Here is a 17238-nt window from a genome sequence, read left to right on the forward strand (position 1 = left end):
CAGAAATAACCCAGACCCTTCCCCAGAATATTTTTAATGTGCACTACAGAAACTTTATCCCCTTCTGCAGTACATATAATCTTTGACTGGGCAGGGCCAGCTCAGCTGGCAGATCCTCTGGAGTTGACTAACAAGGTGGCTTTTCCTAAATATGTATCCCAATGCTTGAAAGTTCCACCACCCGTTGCTTTCAGTGTAGTCTTTAACAGTCCGTTACATCGTTCAATTTTCCCAGAGGCAGGTGCATGACAGGGGATGTGATATACCCACTCAATGCCATGCTCTTTGGCCCAGGTGTCTATGAGATTGTTTCCTAAATGAGTTCTGTTGTCTAATTCAATTATTTCTGGGGTGCCATGTTGCCACAAGACCTGTATTTCAAGGCCCAGGAGAGTGTTTTGGGCAGTGGCATGGGATATGTTTCCAACCATCCAAGGGTTGTTTCCACCATTGTAAGCACATGGTGCTTGCCTTGGCGGGTCTGTGGGAGTGTGATATAGTCAATCTGCCAGGGCTCCCCAGATTTATATTTCCGCCATCGTCCTCCATACCAGAGAGGCTTTAACCGCTTGGCTTGCTTAACTGCAGCACGTTTCACATTCATGGATTACCTGTGTGATAGTTTCCATGGTCAAGTCCACCCCTTGATCCCAGGCCCATCTATATGTTGCATCTTGTCCTTGATGGCCTGAGGTGTCATGTGCCCACCAGGCTATGAATAAATCACCCTTATATTGCCAATCCAAATCTACCTGAGCCACTTCAGTCCTAGCTGTTTAATCTACCTGCTGGTTGTTTTGCTATTCTTCAGTGGCCTGACTCTTGGGTACATGAGCATCTACATGACTTACCTTTAAAACCAAGTTCACCACCCAAGCAGCAATATCTTGCCACAATGCAGCAGCCCAGATGGCCTTGCCTCTGCATTGCCAATTACTCTGCTTCCATTGCCGTAACCACCCCCACAGGGCATTTGCCACCATCCATGACTGAGTACAAAGGTAAAGCATTGGCCATCTTTCTCATTCTGCAACGTCTAAAGCCAGCTGGATAGCTTTCACTTCTGCAAACTGGCTCGATTCACCTTCTCCTTCAGCAGTTTCTGCGACTTGTCGTAGGGGACTCCATACAGCCACTTTCCACCTCCGATGCTTTCCTACAATACGGCAGGACCCATCAGTAAACAAGGCATATTGCTTACCATGTTCTGGCAGTTCATTATACAAAGGGGCTTCTTCAGCACATGCCACCTCTTCCTCTGGTGACATCCAAAAATCTTTACCTTCTGGCCAGTCCATAATAATTTCCAAAACTCCTGGGGGATTGGGGTTTCCTATCCATTCTTGTGTAATCAGTGAGATCCACTTACTCCATGTAGCATCAGTTGTGTGATGTGTAGAAGAAACCCTCCCTTTAAACATCCAGCCCAGCACTGGTAACCAGGGTGCCAAGAACTACTGCTTGAACTATCTCCTGTTTAATCTGTTCAAAGGCTTGTGGTTGCTCAGGGCCCCATTGGAAATCATTCTTCTTCCGGGTCGCTTGACAGAGACAGCTTACAATCAGACTGTAGTTTGGAATGTGCATTCTCCAATAACCCACAATGCCTAAGAAAGCCTGAGTTTCTTTCTTATAAGTTGGCAGAGACAGGGCTGTTATTTTGTTGATCACATCCATTGGGATTGCATGACGTCCATCTTGCCATTTTATTCCCAAAAGCTGGATCTCCTGTGCAGGTCCCTTGACCTTACTTTGGTTTATGGCAAAACCGGCTTTCAGAAGGATTTGGACTATTTTCTCCTCTTTCTCAAAAACAACTTCTGCTGTATCACCCCATACGATGATGTCATCAATGTATTGCAGATGTTCTGGAGCTCCACCCTGTTCTAGTGCGGCCTGGATCAGTCCATGGCAGATGGCAGGGCTGTGTTTCCACCCCTGGGGCAGTCGATTCCAGGTGTATTGCATGCCTCTCCAAGTGAAGGCAAACTGCGGCCTGCACTCCGCAGCCAAAGGGATTGAGGAAAACACATTTGCAATATCAGTGGTGGCATACCACTTGGCTGCCTTTGTTTGCAGCTCATATTGAAGTTCTAGCATGTCTGCTACAGCAGCAAGCAAAGGTGGCGTGACTTCATTCAGGCTACGATAGCCCACTGTTAGTCTCCATTCTCCATTAGACTTTCGCACTGGCCATATGGGGCTATCAAAGGGTGAGGGGGTCCTGCTGATCACTCCTTGGCTATCCAGTCAATGAATCAGCTTACGGATGGGAATCAGGGAGTTGCAATTGGTGCAATATTGCCAATGGTGCACTGTTGTGTACAGTGATCAGCACCTGTTGTTCTCTGACCTTCAGCAACCCCACAACAGAAGGGTCCTCTGAAAGACCAGGCAAGGTAGACAGTTGCTTAATTTCCCCCCAGCCCCAAGGCAGCTATACCAAAGGCCCACCGGTACCCTTCTGGGTCCTTGAAATACCCTCTCCTAAGATAGTCTATGCCAGGGATGCACAGAGCCTCTGGGCCAGTCACAATGGGGTGCTTTTCCCACTCATTCCCAGTCAGGCTTATTTCAGCCTCCAGTACAGTTAGCCGTTGAGATCCCCCGTCACTCCAGAAAAACTAATGGGTTCCACCCATGTATAGCTTGATAGCATTAGAATACACTGTGCACAAGTATGTACTTGTACTCCTCTGGACCTGACGTGCCAGGCTATCAAATCCACACAGTCCAGTAAACCTGGTTGTCCCTCTCTTCCACCTGGCTGGAGGCAGGGCCCCTCTAGTCCTGGTCATAGGATTCCCTACCACAGCAGCAAGCAGTGCAGAGGGGCCATCACGTGGAGCAGTTGCAGTCCAGCCCATTTGCGTCTTGTGAAAACAGATTAGAGCCCCTTCTCACAGGATCAGGAGTAACGTCATCCCTTCCATTCTGTCTGGGAAACTGCCCATTGGAGACTGGAGCAGCAGCCTTCCTGGAAGACTCCCTATTTGTGATTGGTTTTCCTTGTAATTCACGTACCTGTGGCCTCCAGGACTGAGGTAGGTTTTCCATCTCACCTCCTCATGTCCCCTCCACGGTCCCACAGGTAAAACCACAGGGTACCCTGTAGTGTGTACCTCCTATGTTCTCCCTCTCCAGCAGAAGGGCGCTTACTGTTAATAGCCGAGATATAGGTCCCTACAGGTGGGGAGTAGGATCTATCCTTGTTGAGTTGCTGGACCAGTTCCTGGACAGCCCAGATGAGGGAGGTAGAGATGTTATTTTCATATGCCCAGAATCGGTGAGCCATTTCATCCGCTGTCAGTGGCGCTGCATCTCTCCAGCTCATTACTGCCAATGAGTTGATATATATGACGATGGCGCACTCCATAGAAAATTCTGCCACACGGGTCACGTGCACGGGACTTTGTCAGGATCTGTGGGTAACTGTGCGTTGTCCTGGTCATAATAAATCATCTCTTTCATGGCTAGCTCCCTCAGGTACTGGATATCTCTATTGCAGTCCACTTGCCTGGGCAACATCTAATATCCTCCTTTTATTTTTTTAAAAGCATCCTATTAAATAGAATACTTTAAATACAGTTATGTTTTATTTAGATTATGAAATCTTTGGTTAGAATGAAAATACTTTAAAAAGTGGGTTTAATTTCTTATATGTTAAGTAGGATTGTATTGATATAACTGCAGCACCACGATCAAAGTTGATTTCTGCAGCTGCAAAAGGCAAACCAGTACAACTCATTTATTAGCTACTTTATAATTTAGGTAAGCAGTGGACTTTTTTTAAAACAGCAAACATGCCAGTATAAATTTAAGAAGCCTTGCCTCATAGCCAGTTTCAAGCTTCCACATTTTGCAATAAACCACTTTTCTTGGTAGATACTACATTAAGCTCTTCTAGTAATCAGTCCATAAACTGTCCAAAAATAAAATAATAAAATATTTAATGAGGGAGAGAGGCAGAAAGAGAATGAATTAATATCCTCTAGTTCTCATTCAAATAAGATACTGTGACTGAGTACATCATACAGACTTACCCACAAGAGGGCAGATTTCTGGTTTTCATACCAGAGCTGCAAGTTTGATACAGTGACAGTACTTGTGTTACAAGTTTCCAGAACAAAATGCTTTAATACCTAAAAAAATACTAAGAAAGGAGATATGGTTGCCAAAACATAATCTAACACTTAATTTACATGGAAAAAAAGAAGCATACACATTCACAATATAAAGCACCTTAATACTAATTCAATCTCAGAAAAAGTCAGTACTGGAAGTGAACAGTAATTAAATCACTGATGCAGCTGCCTAAGGTGAAAATAGTGATGTATGAGTAACTTGAACAACTGGGGGGGGACACACATCAGAAAAGCAGAAGACTCATTGTTAACGATAAAAGCCCATGAAAACACATCAGCATTTATAAAACCAGTAAAGTTCACAGCATATAAAGAATAGTTTCACCGTCTACAATAATGGCTACAAAAAAATATGTTTGAAAATAGAGATAAAGAAATCCCAGAAGCATAAAACCAGATGAAATTCAGTGTACTAGTGAAATCCATATGTTTGGTTCATAAAGTGACCAGCCAGCAGAATCCGAGTGATGCTGACAAAGCAAGTGAAAAATTTAAAATTTTGAGATAATAATTATTTAGTATGATTCTTAAACCAGTATTAGCATGATGCGTTTTCCTAAAACTATTCCAATAGTAGCTGCTCAAATCACTACAAACTACAACCACTGTAAGAAAAGAAACCTTAGTGAAAAGTACTGTAACTGGGCCAAGTATAAGTTGCTTCTGAATATGAAGCAACCTTTAGAAAAAAAAGTTTTAGAGCAACCAGCTTCTTCCTCTGTGGATACTGCTGCATTCCTTTGGTCTCTGCTGTTTTGATGGTTTATTCGGTAACCATGACACTGATGCCTCTGTTGCCCATGTGTTAGTAGTGGCAATGACACCACAGTAAATATCAAGAGAAACCCCAGTAAAGGTGATGAAAGCATACACAGTACGAGATGTCTGTGGATTCAAGGAAAGATGCCCCCTACTGCAGGAGCACACACAGTTTTCTACCACAGTAAACTAACATAAAGCATAATTGTGCTTTGCACCTGTCATAAGTCTTCCTGAGGGAGGAAAGGAATTGATGCAATCAGACCATCACAAAAAAAAAAAAAAAAAAAAAAAAAACACAACACACAACACACCAAAAAATACCCCAAAACCAAACCAACCAAAAAAAAAAAAAAAAAAAGAAAACCACCACACCACCACTACATCAACAAAAAACATCACACACGCACACAACAAAAAACCCAAAACAAAGAAAAAAAAAAAACCAGACTAAGCCATGTGCAGAAAGCAGATACCTACAGGTAGTATGCAGCTTCCCTGATCTATACCACATGAATGTCTAGCAGGAAATGTTTACCTTTCTTGCTACCTTTCAATCATAAACCATGAAAATTCATTAGAACACAGTTTCCTGAAAAGAAGGAATAGGTCCCCAAGTCCCCAACACTATTAGTACCTTTTCTTTTAAAGCCATTTCCATCTCGTAAGCACAGGAAGCTCTTCCTTTTTATTTTATATAAAAATTAAAAAGCACTTATAAAACAGCGTTCTCTACTTAAAAATTAACATCTCAAATGTTTAATTCAGGTGCCTAAGCACTAAGAACTCTTAAAATGTGGCCATATCAAGTCCTTCATACACAAAAGACATTTAAGCATCCAATAAAAGCCTATCCATTAGGGCAACAGTGTCCCAAAAGTTTGCAGAAAACCAAATTATATTTACAAAGTGTTGCAATGATCAACAAGTGGAGATTATTTCAGCCAGAGAGGAAAATGCAAATCTCAGAATTACTGATTTTCAAGGAAAATGCCCAATGCATCAATAAAATTGGAAGCAGTCATGATATTAAAGCATAGCAGAGAAAATCAAATATAAAGGGAAAACCTCAAGCTATTTCAGTAGTTCATACATTTATTTGCCATCTGTGCTACATATTCCACATGCAACTTCTATTGCAACAAAGAAAGTACATTCATAATTATGGTCTTTTTGGTGAGCACAGCCCTTTTGCTTGCTCAGGCACACAAGCAGTGGCTGATATTACAGTTCATTTTATTGGAAGAAAATAGCTAAGAGATGTGTAGAAGAGCAACAGCAATTAAAAGGGTTTGGTAGGTCAGCTCTGTCAAATGGAGAGCACTTTAGGTTGCAACACATCTTTGTTAACAAAATAGTTGTGACAGGTATGAGAAAGGAAGTAGTAACTTCTGGGGTTTTTTTTTAACTGTTTCTTGAATGTCTCATTCATGTTAGCTGGTAGTAGTGTTACCCTTTTCTAAAAACAACTGTGTACTAACATTACTTATATTTTAAAGACTTCTCTTTAATTAGGTTGACTCTTAACCAGGCTGAAAACTTAGTGACTAAACACTAGACCAAAATCTATTTAAATTCAGGAGTCTTTTCCAACTTTTAATCTTGCACTTCTGTCCTTTAACTCTCTCAGATGATTCATAACCTTTATAAAACAAAACTGGGAAGAAATATAGCTCTTGAGGCAGTAGCTGATTTTGCACAAGTCTTGCAGTCACACTATTTTTGCCTCTTTTTTGTCTTTGAAAAACAATTAAAATACCTCTAAGCTTCTCTAATACACACTAAGAAAACAGATGCACAACTATAACATTTCTTTAGAGATCCACAATAAATGCCAATGGAAAACTGTATATAAACAAATTTAGTGTGTTACATTTCAAAAGCAGCTCACTGCCTTTTTATATTGGAATTAATATTGATCTGTGATATATTATTCCATTTTGTCCTAATCTTGTTGCCTGTTCTTCAACTTAAGGTCCATGCACATCTAAGAGAGATGCTGTACAGCACTGTAGGTGGTTAAGATGCTTTTCTTCTGGATTGGTGTATTATTCCCCCTCATCCCCTCACCATGATTATGTAATTCCTCCATCCAAAGGCTCTAGACAGCCCTCTGTAACATACCTAGTTTCCTCCCCTCACATCAAATCCACTCCCACACCTCTGAGCTGCTAGATAGAAGAGAGACAGCAGATGCTGCAGCCACTTACTCAATGGGGACATGAGCATCTCCTCTATCCAACAACAAATTGTCACAAACTAAATGGTTGAGACTTTCACCCCCTGTAAAATAACTGAAATTAGCTGTTATTTCCAAAATTATTAGACAGACTTACAGATAAACAAGTGCCATGATCATTAGACAGAAAATCATCAAATAAATCAATGTTTTTACTATGTACAGAAACATATAGTTTTGTTTGTACTGCCCTATTGTACACATTTGCATAATTACTGGTAATGCAATTATTTTTGTAATTTTATAGCATTCACTACCCAAATTTATTCTGTTTGGTTCATTTTACAAGAGGTAGTTTATATTGCTCATACAACATACAGGTAACATATACTCTCTCTAAAGGAAAGTATGCTGACATTATTTTTAAAAAAATCCCAAAATAATCAATGGAATTTAACATTTTAATTAAGTTTACTAACATCTTGCAAAACCATACTGCTTGGAAAGATTAAACACGAGCAAAAGTAACTTTGAAAAAATGTAGTGTTAGTGTCTAAAATAAAGTAATTGTGTAAGATACTTCAAACATGAAAAAATTCATCTCTTGATAACTGATTTTAGTTAGCATTTATATTCTAAAATTCAGGAGATCACATAAAATATTTCATGCACTATCCTATTTAGCAATCCTAAAAATGTAGGAGTTCCATGACTTTGTGACTACAAAAGTATGATTAGTATCAGAAGTCCCTGACTCTTTACTTTATAGAATTTTATTTTTTTCTGTTATCTTCCAGGTAGTCATTCCCATTAACATTATAAATAAAGATATTATCAACAAGCATGTAAAACAATATCACTAGTCATCCAAGATATTCCTTTTTTCCAACTGCGCACACAGTCTGGTGACTAAAGGCTTTTCAACATATAAATATTAAAGTCAGCTAAACTTTTGGAGCACAGTGAACTCAAAGACATAGTGTAGGAAACAAATGGAGACTACAGCTGGGAAACCACACATATTCAAAGTTATTAATAAACCCTGAAGCATACAGTACACAACATCTAGAGGTATTATGTTGGAACTAATGTTAAAAAAGTTCAAATGATGACCATCTCACCACAAGCAACTAGGGCTAGATGGCAACAATCAGGTCTGGGGAAGGATTCATACAATTACTTAGGAAAGTGTCCTATGCCATACTGAACTTCTGCTGCTACTGCTGGTTCTCCCACCATCTGCAGCACAAATGTGATAATAATTTATTAAGCTCGCAAACCATGCTGAAAAGAGGGACGCTTCCAAAAAAAACATTTCTCTAAAGCAGTATTCTCTTTCACCTTACTGGTAATCTTCCATATTCTACTCTTGACAGGCTGCAGATGTCACAAATCTAAACCAAAGCTACCTGGCAATTGCAATTGGTTTGCAAAGCTGCTCAGAGGCTATGATCACTTCAGTCAAGCTTAAACTTCCCAACTTTCAAATTTTCCAAAATTACCAGTGTCACAGCATAAACAAATGTTCCATCAATAACAATGAGATGGCATCTCAAAATTATGATGGCCATACACAAAAAGGCTTGGGGATTTTTGACATTTGATCTGTCCATGTTTAACACTCAGCTCACCTCCACTGGATACTGCAGGAATAATTCTACAAGACATCAAGCCCAGCAGCAATACAAAGGAATATGGAATAGCTGTTTAACAGTGAAAGCATTGTTGAAGTAATAATTTGGAGCAAAACAGCAGCTAAAAATTTGTGTGGAAAGGACTACCACAAACCAGTTAGTAGAAAGCAAGTACAATGAAGAACATTACTTTGAAGAAAATATCTTTATGCATAGAAATTCCCTAAAACACTAATCTGTTGGTTTGGGGGGGGTGGGGGGGTGTGTTTTTTGTGTTGGTTGGTGGTTTTGTTTTGTGGTTGTTTTTTTTAAACACAGATTTAACCATCTCAAATCAGGTGGACATTTTCTTCAAATTAGAGTTCAACACAATTGAATTTTAGTGGGATAAAACCAACTGAATTCAAGCTACTAATTCTGAATGAGAATATCAATTCAAGTGTTTAATGTAGCTCAACTAAACCACTTTAAATTCAGTTCTTTAATTTACATTAAAAGCTTTAAGTACCTTTACATAGACAAGGTTTGAGTAATCCCTTTATTCCTAATTACTTGGACAAAGTCAGTCACACATCTTGAAAGAGTTCAGCTGAACACAAATAATATGCCTGTGATCTAGCTTCAATTTTGATTTTCCAAGAAAAAGGGAAAATTTCAGGTACAACATTGGAAGTTTCTATCTTAACTTCTGGTATAAACTTATCAATCAGAATAAAAGTGGGTAGAACAAATAAAAGAAAACAGAAGATTTGTTATGACATTTCAAGATTGATCCATTGTTAATCTAGAGGGAGAACAATGTGAAAACCAAGGCATATCACTGGAGATCAAGTAAAAACACTGCAGGTCATATAAAGAGATTAGATTGTGGATGATCAATACTAGAAATTATTTTCACTGAAAAGAGCAAAGCAGGACCAGAATCCATGACACAAAAAGGTTAGAAACCTTCCCACTGAGGAACTGTGCTAAAAAGTTTTCACTTCATTTGCAGACTATTTTGAAAAAACACAGAACAGGGCACTTCTATAATGGCTACCTCCTCCTTCCATAGCAATTCCAGAAGGCATAAGGTTAGAGGAGACAAAGGCAGCCAAAGAGCTTATAGAACAGTCTACAAAACACTGTGATTACCAACCAAACAAGTTATCCTTCACTGCCCTTTTTCCCCCATCCAAGATTATTTGTTGGGTTTTTTTTAAAATTTCATGCCTTTTTATTCTAGTCTGGTTTTGTTCTGTTCCTTTAGGACTATATTTTGCCAGCCGTCTTTCACAATCCCCAATTACGGGGCTGAGTCACAGAGTTATAGAAAGCAGCAGCTCAGTCCCTCAGACAGGAGGGCATGCACACACATGCATGTGCACATATAGAGACTGGGGAAGAAGACGGAAGAATGAGTTTAGATACATGCAATCAGTAACTACAACTGGGAATCCTGTCCTCTTATAAAATAGGGCTTCTGATGACTCAGTGGACAGCACAAAGACAAATGAGTCAAAAAGAACAGTTACATTTCCCAAAACTTTTACAAACACAGCTTTTAGGTGACTGAAGGCACAACACACAACTTTACTTTTTCCTGACCTGCCTTTCTCCTGCTCCAACTACTTATAATTTTCCTCATGTCCATGATTATTAATCTCATTTCTCCATAAAACATGGTCTGCCCATGCAGATACTTATGTAGAGCTCTCCTTTTCCGTATGCAACACAAGGAACAGCAGAAAACAAGTCACTTGAATTTCGACAGGTCTAAAAATTACCATTAAGCTAACACCGCAACTCTTCTCCACTGCACTGAACAATGTCTTTTAGTACCAATGAGGTAGTCTGTAGCAACAAATACTAAAGACATTGCATATACTCGTTTTCCCTTCTCTCCCCCTCCCTTTGAGGGTGAAGGAAGGAATAGAGGACTACTAACACGCACATGCATCCATGATTTTGCATATCTCACTACTTTTCTCCCCTCCCCCCCCCAAAAAAAAATAATCACAGAATGGTTGAGGTAGGAAGTAACCTCTGGATGTCATCTTGTCCAACCTCCTGCTTAAGCAGGGACACCAAGATCAGGCTGCCCAGAAACTGGGGAAAAAAAATAATAAAATAAAAAAACCCTGTGTACTCAAACTGACTACATATTTTCTTTAGCAGTAATCTTTATTATACACGACATATAACTACCTGACTTGCTCTATAACAAAATTAATCCAAAGACAATTCAGCTGTTTAGACAACATACTTTATTAAACTGAGGAAGAAAGTATTTCCCAAAATCTGAGGCTCCCTATTCCAAAGATAAAAGTGTAAACAAGCCACTGAGCAACATTACATCAACAAAAAATTTTCAACAGTTGCAGAATATTTTTTCAACTCCTCCTCTAAAAGTAGAGATTTTCTCCATTTTAAAGAAAAATATGAGACTTTTAGATTACAAAGACCCCAAGAAAAGCTGCATCTAACATCTCTAATCTAGACATTGACAATAACAAAGCAAAAACTTTCCCTGAAGTTCACCACACTAACCTTTTTAGACCAAGTTACAATTAACATGTAATCACATTCCAAGAATACATAAAGTTATAAATTATTACAAGGTAAAAAAGCATCAGTAATCCAGAAATTGCACTAAATTCTGCAAAAAAATCTACACTCAAGTTTACTTGTTTCCCAAAGGTATTCCACGTTGTAGTTTTTACTTTGGGCTTTTATTCCTATTTATGTATTACTTTGATGGAAGACAGAAGGAAGAGAGTTGACATGTACAGAGAACAGTTATATTTAAAAAAAAAAAAAATCCCTTTTACTGTAAGAAAGAACAAAACCAAAAAAACTAACACAAACCAGCAGAAGGTTTTTAAATGTATCTTGCAAAAAGAAACAGGTAACTCAACGTCTCCAACTGGAATGGTCTTTTTAAACAAAATTAGAAGTATCCATAATAATAGGCATTTCTTCCTATGTGGTCAGTGGAAACAACAAAGTCATCACTATTCTATTCACACATTCATGGAACTTGAAAAGATTCAGCTTCCAGCTTTAAGTGCCAGTACTCAATATGAGCCACAGGCTACCTATTCTTGCTTTGAGAAATATGCAGACCTTTGGTTAAATAAACTCTCTGCAACCAGATTAAGTGGATGAACTGGAAACACTGGATCCAAGTATCAAACTTTTCTACTTCCTCAATTAGACTGTAGCTACAGTTTAGAACAACCACTACAGTTATTCAACCAGGATGAAAACCAAGTATGTTAATCCCTAAAGAATACATCTCCAGCCAAAGCCATGCCCTTTCTAATTGGAGAAGAAAAAAAAAAGAAAAAAATACTAAAATAGTTGTGTACTATACTAAATTGTCAGTCTGCATAACAATAGTTAAAATATAGAAAACTTCTGTTTTGTTAATTTTTTAATATACCTGCAGAGTTTTACTTATGATTAAACTACCCTGAATAGTACTACAAAGCTGAGCCTTAAACATAATGTGACATTACCATTACAAGATGCTATCAATCACTATTTAATCAAAGCTAACTACTTCATCTGCTATTTCCATTGTACTTTCCTCCTGTTTCTCTTCTTTTGGAGAATATGCAATACAGTTTGCAAACATGAAATTAGAATAAAAGTAGTAAAATCTTAACAATGCCCACAACTTTGCTATGAACGGTAAGAGAAATTAAGAGCACCAATAAGACTGAACCATCTCCAATGAGGTGCACCGTTTGATAAAGATGAAAATCTACCTGTTAATAAGATTTCTCCTTTTCTGGTGACCCTTCTCTAAGATCAAAAAATACAATGCCTTTGAACTGCTGAAGCAGCCATTAACACTCAACATACAGATTCCCAAGCAAAATGTTTGCTTCTCAAGCCTTAAAGGAACAAAACATTTTGGCCAATTGCTCAATTGTTCCAAAGTACCTTTTACTGCATTGTGACACATCTGAAACTTCTTTGTTGGTTTCAAAGCAATGGTCACCGCTTTTGCAACTATTTTAGAAATGTATGTGGCTGCTTGTAATTACCATCTGACTTCCTTTACTGGCTTCCCTCAATTCAATTCAGTCTTCCAGCAGGACTTTGCAAGCAAGTACCTTCTCCCAAGGGAAATTATCGTTATCTGTCACACAAAACTTGAGAGTGCATGATCCAAAGCTTGAATGATAGTGAAAAGTGCATCCTAGTTTTAAATAAATAAATAAATAAGTATCAACAACTAAAAAAACCCCAATCAACAACAAAAAAACCACACATACACAAAACCAACTTCTTAAGATATTGGTTCTCAGAAATACCTTTACTAAACTTCAGTTCCTCTTGGAAGAAAGTTTTTCAGAATCACTCCTCACCACAGATTTTGAAACTAGAAGGAAAAAAGACTGGGACTTGCTATGCTCTTGAGCTGATTCCAAGTTCTTAGAGTAGAAGGCAAATTTTGGTATCTAGCTTTCACAAAGCATGCAAAACCTCTTATGCAAGTGCTATTTCAGTGTCCAGGATATTATGTCAGACAAGCAATCTTGGAAAGCTGTAAGCAGTCAATTGTTCCCATAAAATGTTCATTATGATTTCCTACCTCTTTTGAAGTAAATTTAGTAAGAAAGACCAAACTGCTTATTATAACATAATAGACAAAAATGGTTTCCAATATTAAAAGAAAGTTGAATTCCACTGCATATCATACAAGAATAAACTCTAGCTGGAAATCAATTTGAGATAATAATTTGAGGAAACTGGAAAGGTTCACACTATGAGTCTCCAAAATGATAATTCCCTCTGTAGTCATTTAGGGCATAGCTCTACTTTGAAAAGCATTTAGGAGACCTAGCTTATCTTCTTTTTTTCCCCAAACCAAGAATGACTATTACTTACTATATCAGTAAGTAAAGAAAATTAGAGAGCATAGCCCTTTATAGAGCAGATTTTCATCAAATATTAAGCTCCAATGAAATATAATAACACAAGTTTCAGTAGTTCAATAGCAATGGGGGGTTTTAGCATTGCAACTTTTCTCAGTTTTCATAGAATCATAGTGTGATTTAGGTTGGAAGGGACCTTAAAGATCATCTAGTTCCAACCTCCTGCCATCAGCAGGCACACCTTCCACTAGACCAGGTTGCTCAAAGCCACATCCAACCTGGCCTTGAACACTTCCAGGGATGGGGCATCTACAACTTCTCTGGGCAACCTGTTCCAGCATCTCACCACCCTCACAGTAAAGAATTTCTTCCTAATATCTCATCTAAATCTACTCTCTTTCAGTTTAAACCCATCACCCCTTGTCCTATTGCTACAGGCCCTACTAAAAAGTCTGTCCCCATCTTTCTTATAAGCCCCCTTTAAGTATTGAAAGGCTCCATGGAGCCTTCTCTTCTTCAGGATGAAGCAGCCCAACTTTCTCAGCCTGTCTTCATAGGAGAGGTGCTCCAGCCCTCTGATCATCTTTGTGGCCCTCCTCTGGACTTGCTCCAGCAGGTACACGTCCTTCTTATGTTGCGGGCCCCAAAGCTGAACACAGTACTCCAGGTGGAGTCTCATGAGAACAGAGTACAGGGAGAAAGTCACCTCCCTCAACCTGCTGGCCATGCTTCTTTTGATGCAACCCAGGATACAGTTGGCTTTCTGGGCTGCAAGCAAACATTATCAAGCCAATGTTGAGCTTTTCATCCACCAGTAATCCCAAATCCTCCTCCTCAGGGCTGCTCTCAATCCATTCTCTGCCCAGCCTGTATTGATACTGGGGGTTACCCTGACCCAGGTGCAGGACCTTGCACTTGGCCCTGTTGAACCTCATGAGATTCACATGGGCCCACCTCTCTAGCCTGTCAAGGTCCCTCTGGATGGCATCCCTTCCCTCCAGCATGTCGACTGCACCACTCAGCTCGTTGTCATTGGCAAACTTGCTGAGGGTGCACTCGATCCCACTGTCCACATCCCCGACAAAGATGTTGAACAGCACCGGTCCCAGTACAGAACCCTGAGGAATGCCGCTCATCACCAGTCTCCGCTTGGACACTGAGCTGTTGACCACAACTTTTCAAGTGCAACCATCCATCCAATTCCTTATTCACCGAGTGGTCCACCCATCAAATCCATGTCTCTCCAGTTTAGAGACAAGGATGTCATGCAGGACAGTATCAAAAGCTTTGCACAAGTCCAGGTAGATGACATCGGTCACTCTTCCCTCATCTGTCAATGCTGTAACCCCATCATAGAAGGTCACCAAATTTGTCAGGCAAGATTTGCCCTTAGTGAAGCCATGTTGACTGTCGCCAATCACCTCCTTATTTTCCGTGTGCCATAACATAGTTTCCAGGAGGATATGCTCCATGATCTTGCCGGGCACAGAAGTAAGACTGACTGGTCTGTAGTTTCCCAGGTCTTCCTTATTTCCCTTTTAAAAATGGGGGTTACGTTTCTCCTTTCTATTCCATGTGAATTTCACCGGACTGCCACGACTTTTCAAATAAGATGGAGTGCGGCTTAGCCACTTCATCCGCCAGTTCCCTCAGGACTCATGGATGCATCTCATCAGGTCCCATGTTTTTTTCCTCTGTGGCAGAAAGCAGTTATCACAATTTCCACTAAAAGATCTAAAAACTTTCAAGTTGATTCTTTAAATCAAAATCTCATTAAAGCAACTTTTGATAGATGCTATTGACTCAGCAGGATTCAATGGAAACAGGCGGTCAGCAACAATTTAATTATGATGATAAGAATATTCTTTGTAATAATGTGGTTTATATGCTCACACTGCACAAGCAGCTCTAAAGCAGAAACAGACAAAACCAAGCCCCCAATAACTTATTGAATACCTAATGGCTTTCCAAGGAAAAATAAGGAGTGAAAAAGACATTTTTAATTAGTAAAATCAGCACATATGAAAGGACATAATTTTTTTTAAAAAACACCACATCCCATAAAGCTTCCTATATATGTTAACACAAGAGCCTTAAAAGTAAAGGGGTAATAAAGTATCTAGGCAATAAATTGTCATTTCTGAAATGTATGTGGGACAAGACGCAGATTTTGCATTTCCTAGAAGTAAAATATATGTGAAAGATAAGTTATTGAAATCAGGAAGTAATGCCATAAAAGAATTCTGTAATAGATAGCTGGCAAGTGCCAGCTGTAACATGTACAACATGAGTATGTTTTTCTTTAAGGGAGTTACATATGAAAAAAAAAATATCATAGAATGGTTAAGGTTGGAAGGGACGTCTGGAGGCCATCTAGTCTTATCCCCCTCCTCAGAGCAGGGTCAGCTACAGCAGGTTGCTCAGGGCTGTCTCCTGTTAGATTTTTAATAACTCCAAGCATGGAAACTCCACAATCCCCTATATTCCAATATTTGACCACCCTTAGAGCCAAACAGCTTCTTGTCTAAATGGGATTTCTTGCATTTCAGTTTTACAGAATCATAGAATCATTTAGGTTGGAAAAGAACTTTGAGATCATAAAGTGCAACTGTTAACCCAGGACTGTCAAGGCCATTGCTAAACCATGTCCCTAAGCACCACACCTACATGTTTTTTAAACGCCTCCAGGGATGGTGATTCCACCACCTCCCTGGGCAGCCTGTTCCAGTGCTTGACCACCCTTTCAGGGAACACATTTTTCCTTATATTCAGTCTAAATCTCTCCTGGCGTAACTTGAGGTAGTTTCCTCTTGTCCTGTCATTTGTTATCTGGGAGAAGAGACCGACCCTCACCTGCCTGAAACCTCCTTTCAGGTAGCTGTAGAGAACAATTAAGGTCCCCCCTGAGCATCCTCTTCTCCAGACCAAACAACCCCAGTTCCCTCAGCCGCTCCTCATGACACTTGTGCTCCAGACCCTTCACCAGCTTCGTTGCCCTTCTCTGGGCACACTCCAGCACCTCTACATCCCCCTTGACGTGAGGGGCCCAAAACTGAACACAGTATTCAAGGTGGGGCCTCACCAGTGCCCAGTACAGGCGGACAATCACTTCCCTTGTCCTGATGGCCACACTGTTTCTGATAGCATGCTGGTGTGTACTGGCCTCCTTGGCCACCTGGGCACACTGCTGGCTCATGTTCAGCCAGGTGTCAATCAGCACCCCCAGGTCCTGTTCTGCCAGGCAGCTTTCCAGCTATTCTTCCCCAAGCCTGTAGCATTGCGTGGGGTTGTGGCCCAAGTGCAGGACCCAGCACTTCTTGTTGAACCTCATAAAACTGGCCTCAGCCCATCAATCCAGCCTGTCCAGCTCCCTCCATAGAGGCCACTGTCTCTTGCCCTGCTACTGGACACCACTGAGAAGAGTCTGGTTCCATCTTCTTTACTGCCTTCCCATTGGGTATCTTATCAACACATTGATAGCGTCCCCCTGAACCATCTCTGCCCCAGCTCTCTCAGCCTCTCCTCAAATACTAAATGCTCCGATCCCTTAACAATCTTCATGGCCCTTTGTTGGACTCGCTTTAGTATGTCCATGTTTGTCTTGTGCTGGGGAGCCCAGAACTGAACCCAGCACTCCAGATGTGTCTTATCAC

General features: G+C 40.0%; 1 protein-coding gene across 8 annotated transcripts in view; it reads right to left on the reverse strand.

The window, feature by feature from the left end:
- The window catches only part of LOC130141959 (nipped-B-like protein), a 167648-nt gene that overhangs the window by 109990 nt on the left and 40420 nt on the right, over window positions 1–17238 (reverse strand). The window contains exon 2 of one of the 8 annotated variants that reach the window (XM_056323287.1): window positions 4044–4153. The exons of 6 other annotated variants lie outside the window; for them this stretch is intronic. The gene's annotated coding sequence lies outside the window, so the exon portion shown is untranslated. Of the gene's footprint in view, window positions 1–851; window positions 954–4043; window positions 4154–17238 lie in introns of those variants that run through there. One more of the 8 variants, XM_056323288.1, reaches the window with a different exon arrangement.

The sequence above is a fragment of the Falco biarmicus genome, chromosome W, assembly GCF_023638135.1.
Source record: "Falco biarmicus isolate bFalBia1 chromosome W, bFalBia1.pri, whole genome shotgun sequence".
Classification (NCBI taxonomy): domain Eukaryota; kingdom Metazoa; phylum Chordata; class Aves; order Falconiformes; family Falconidae; genus Falco; species Falco biarmicus.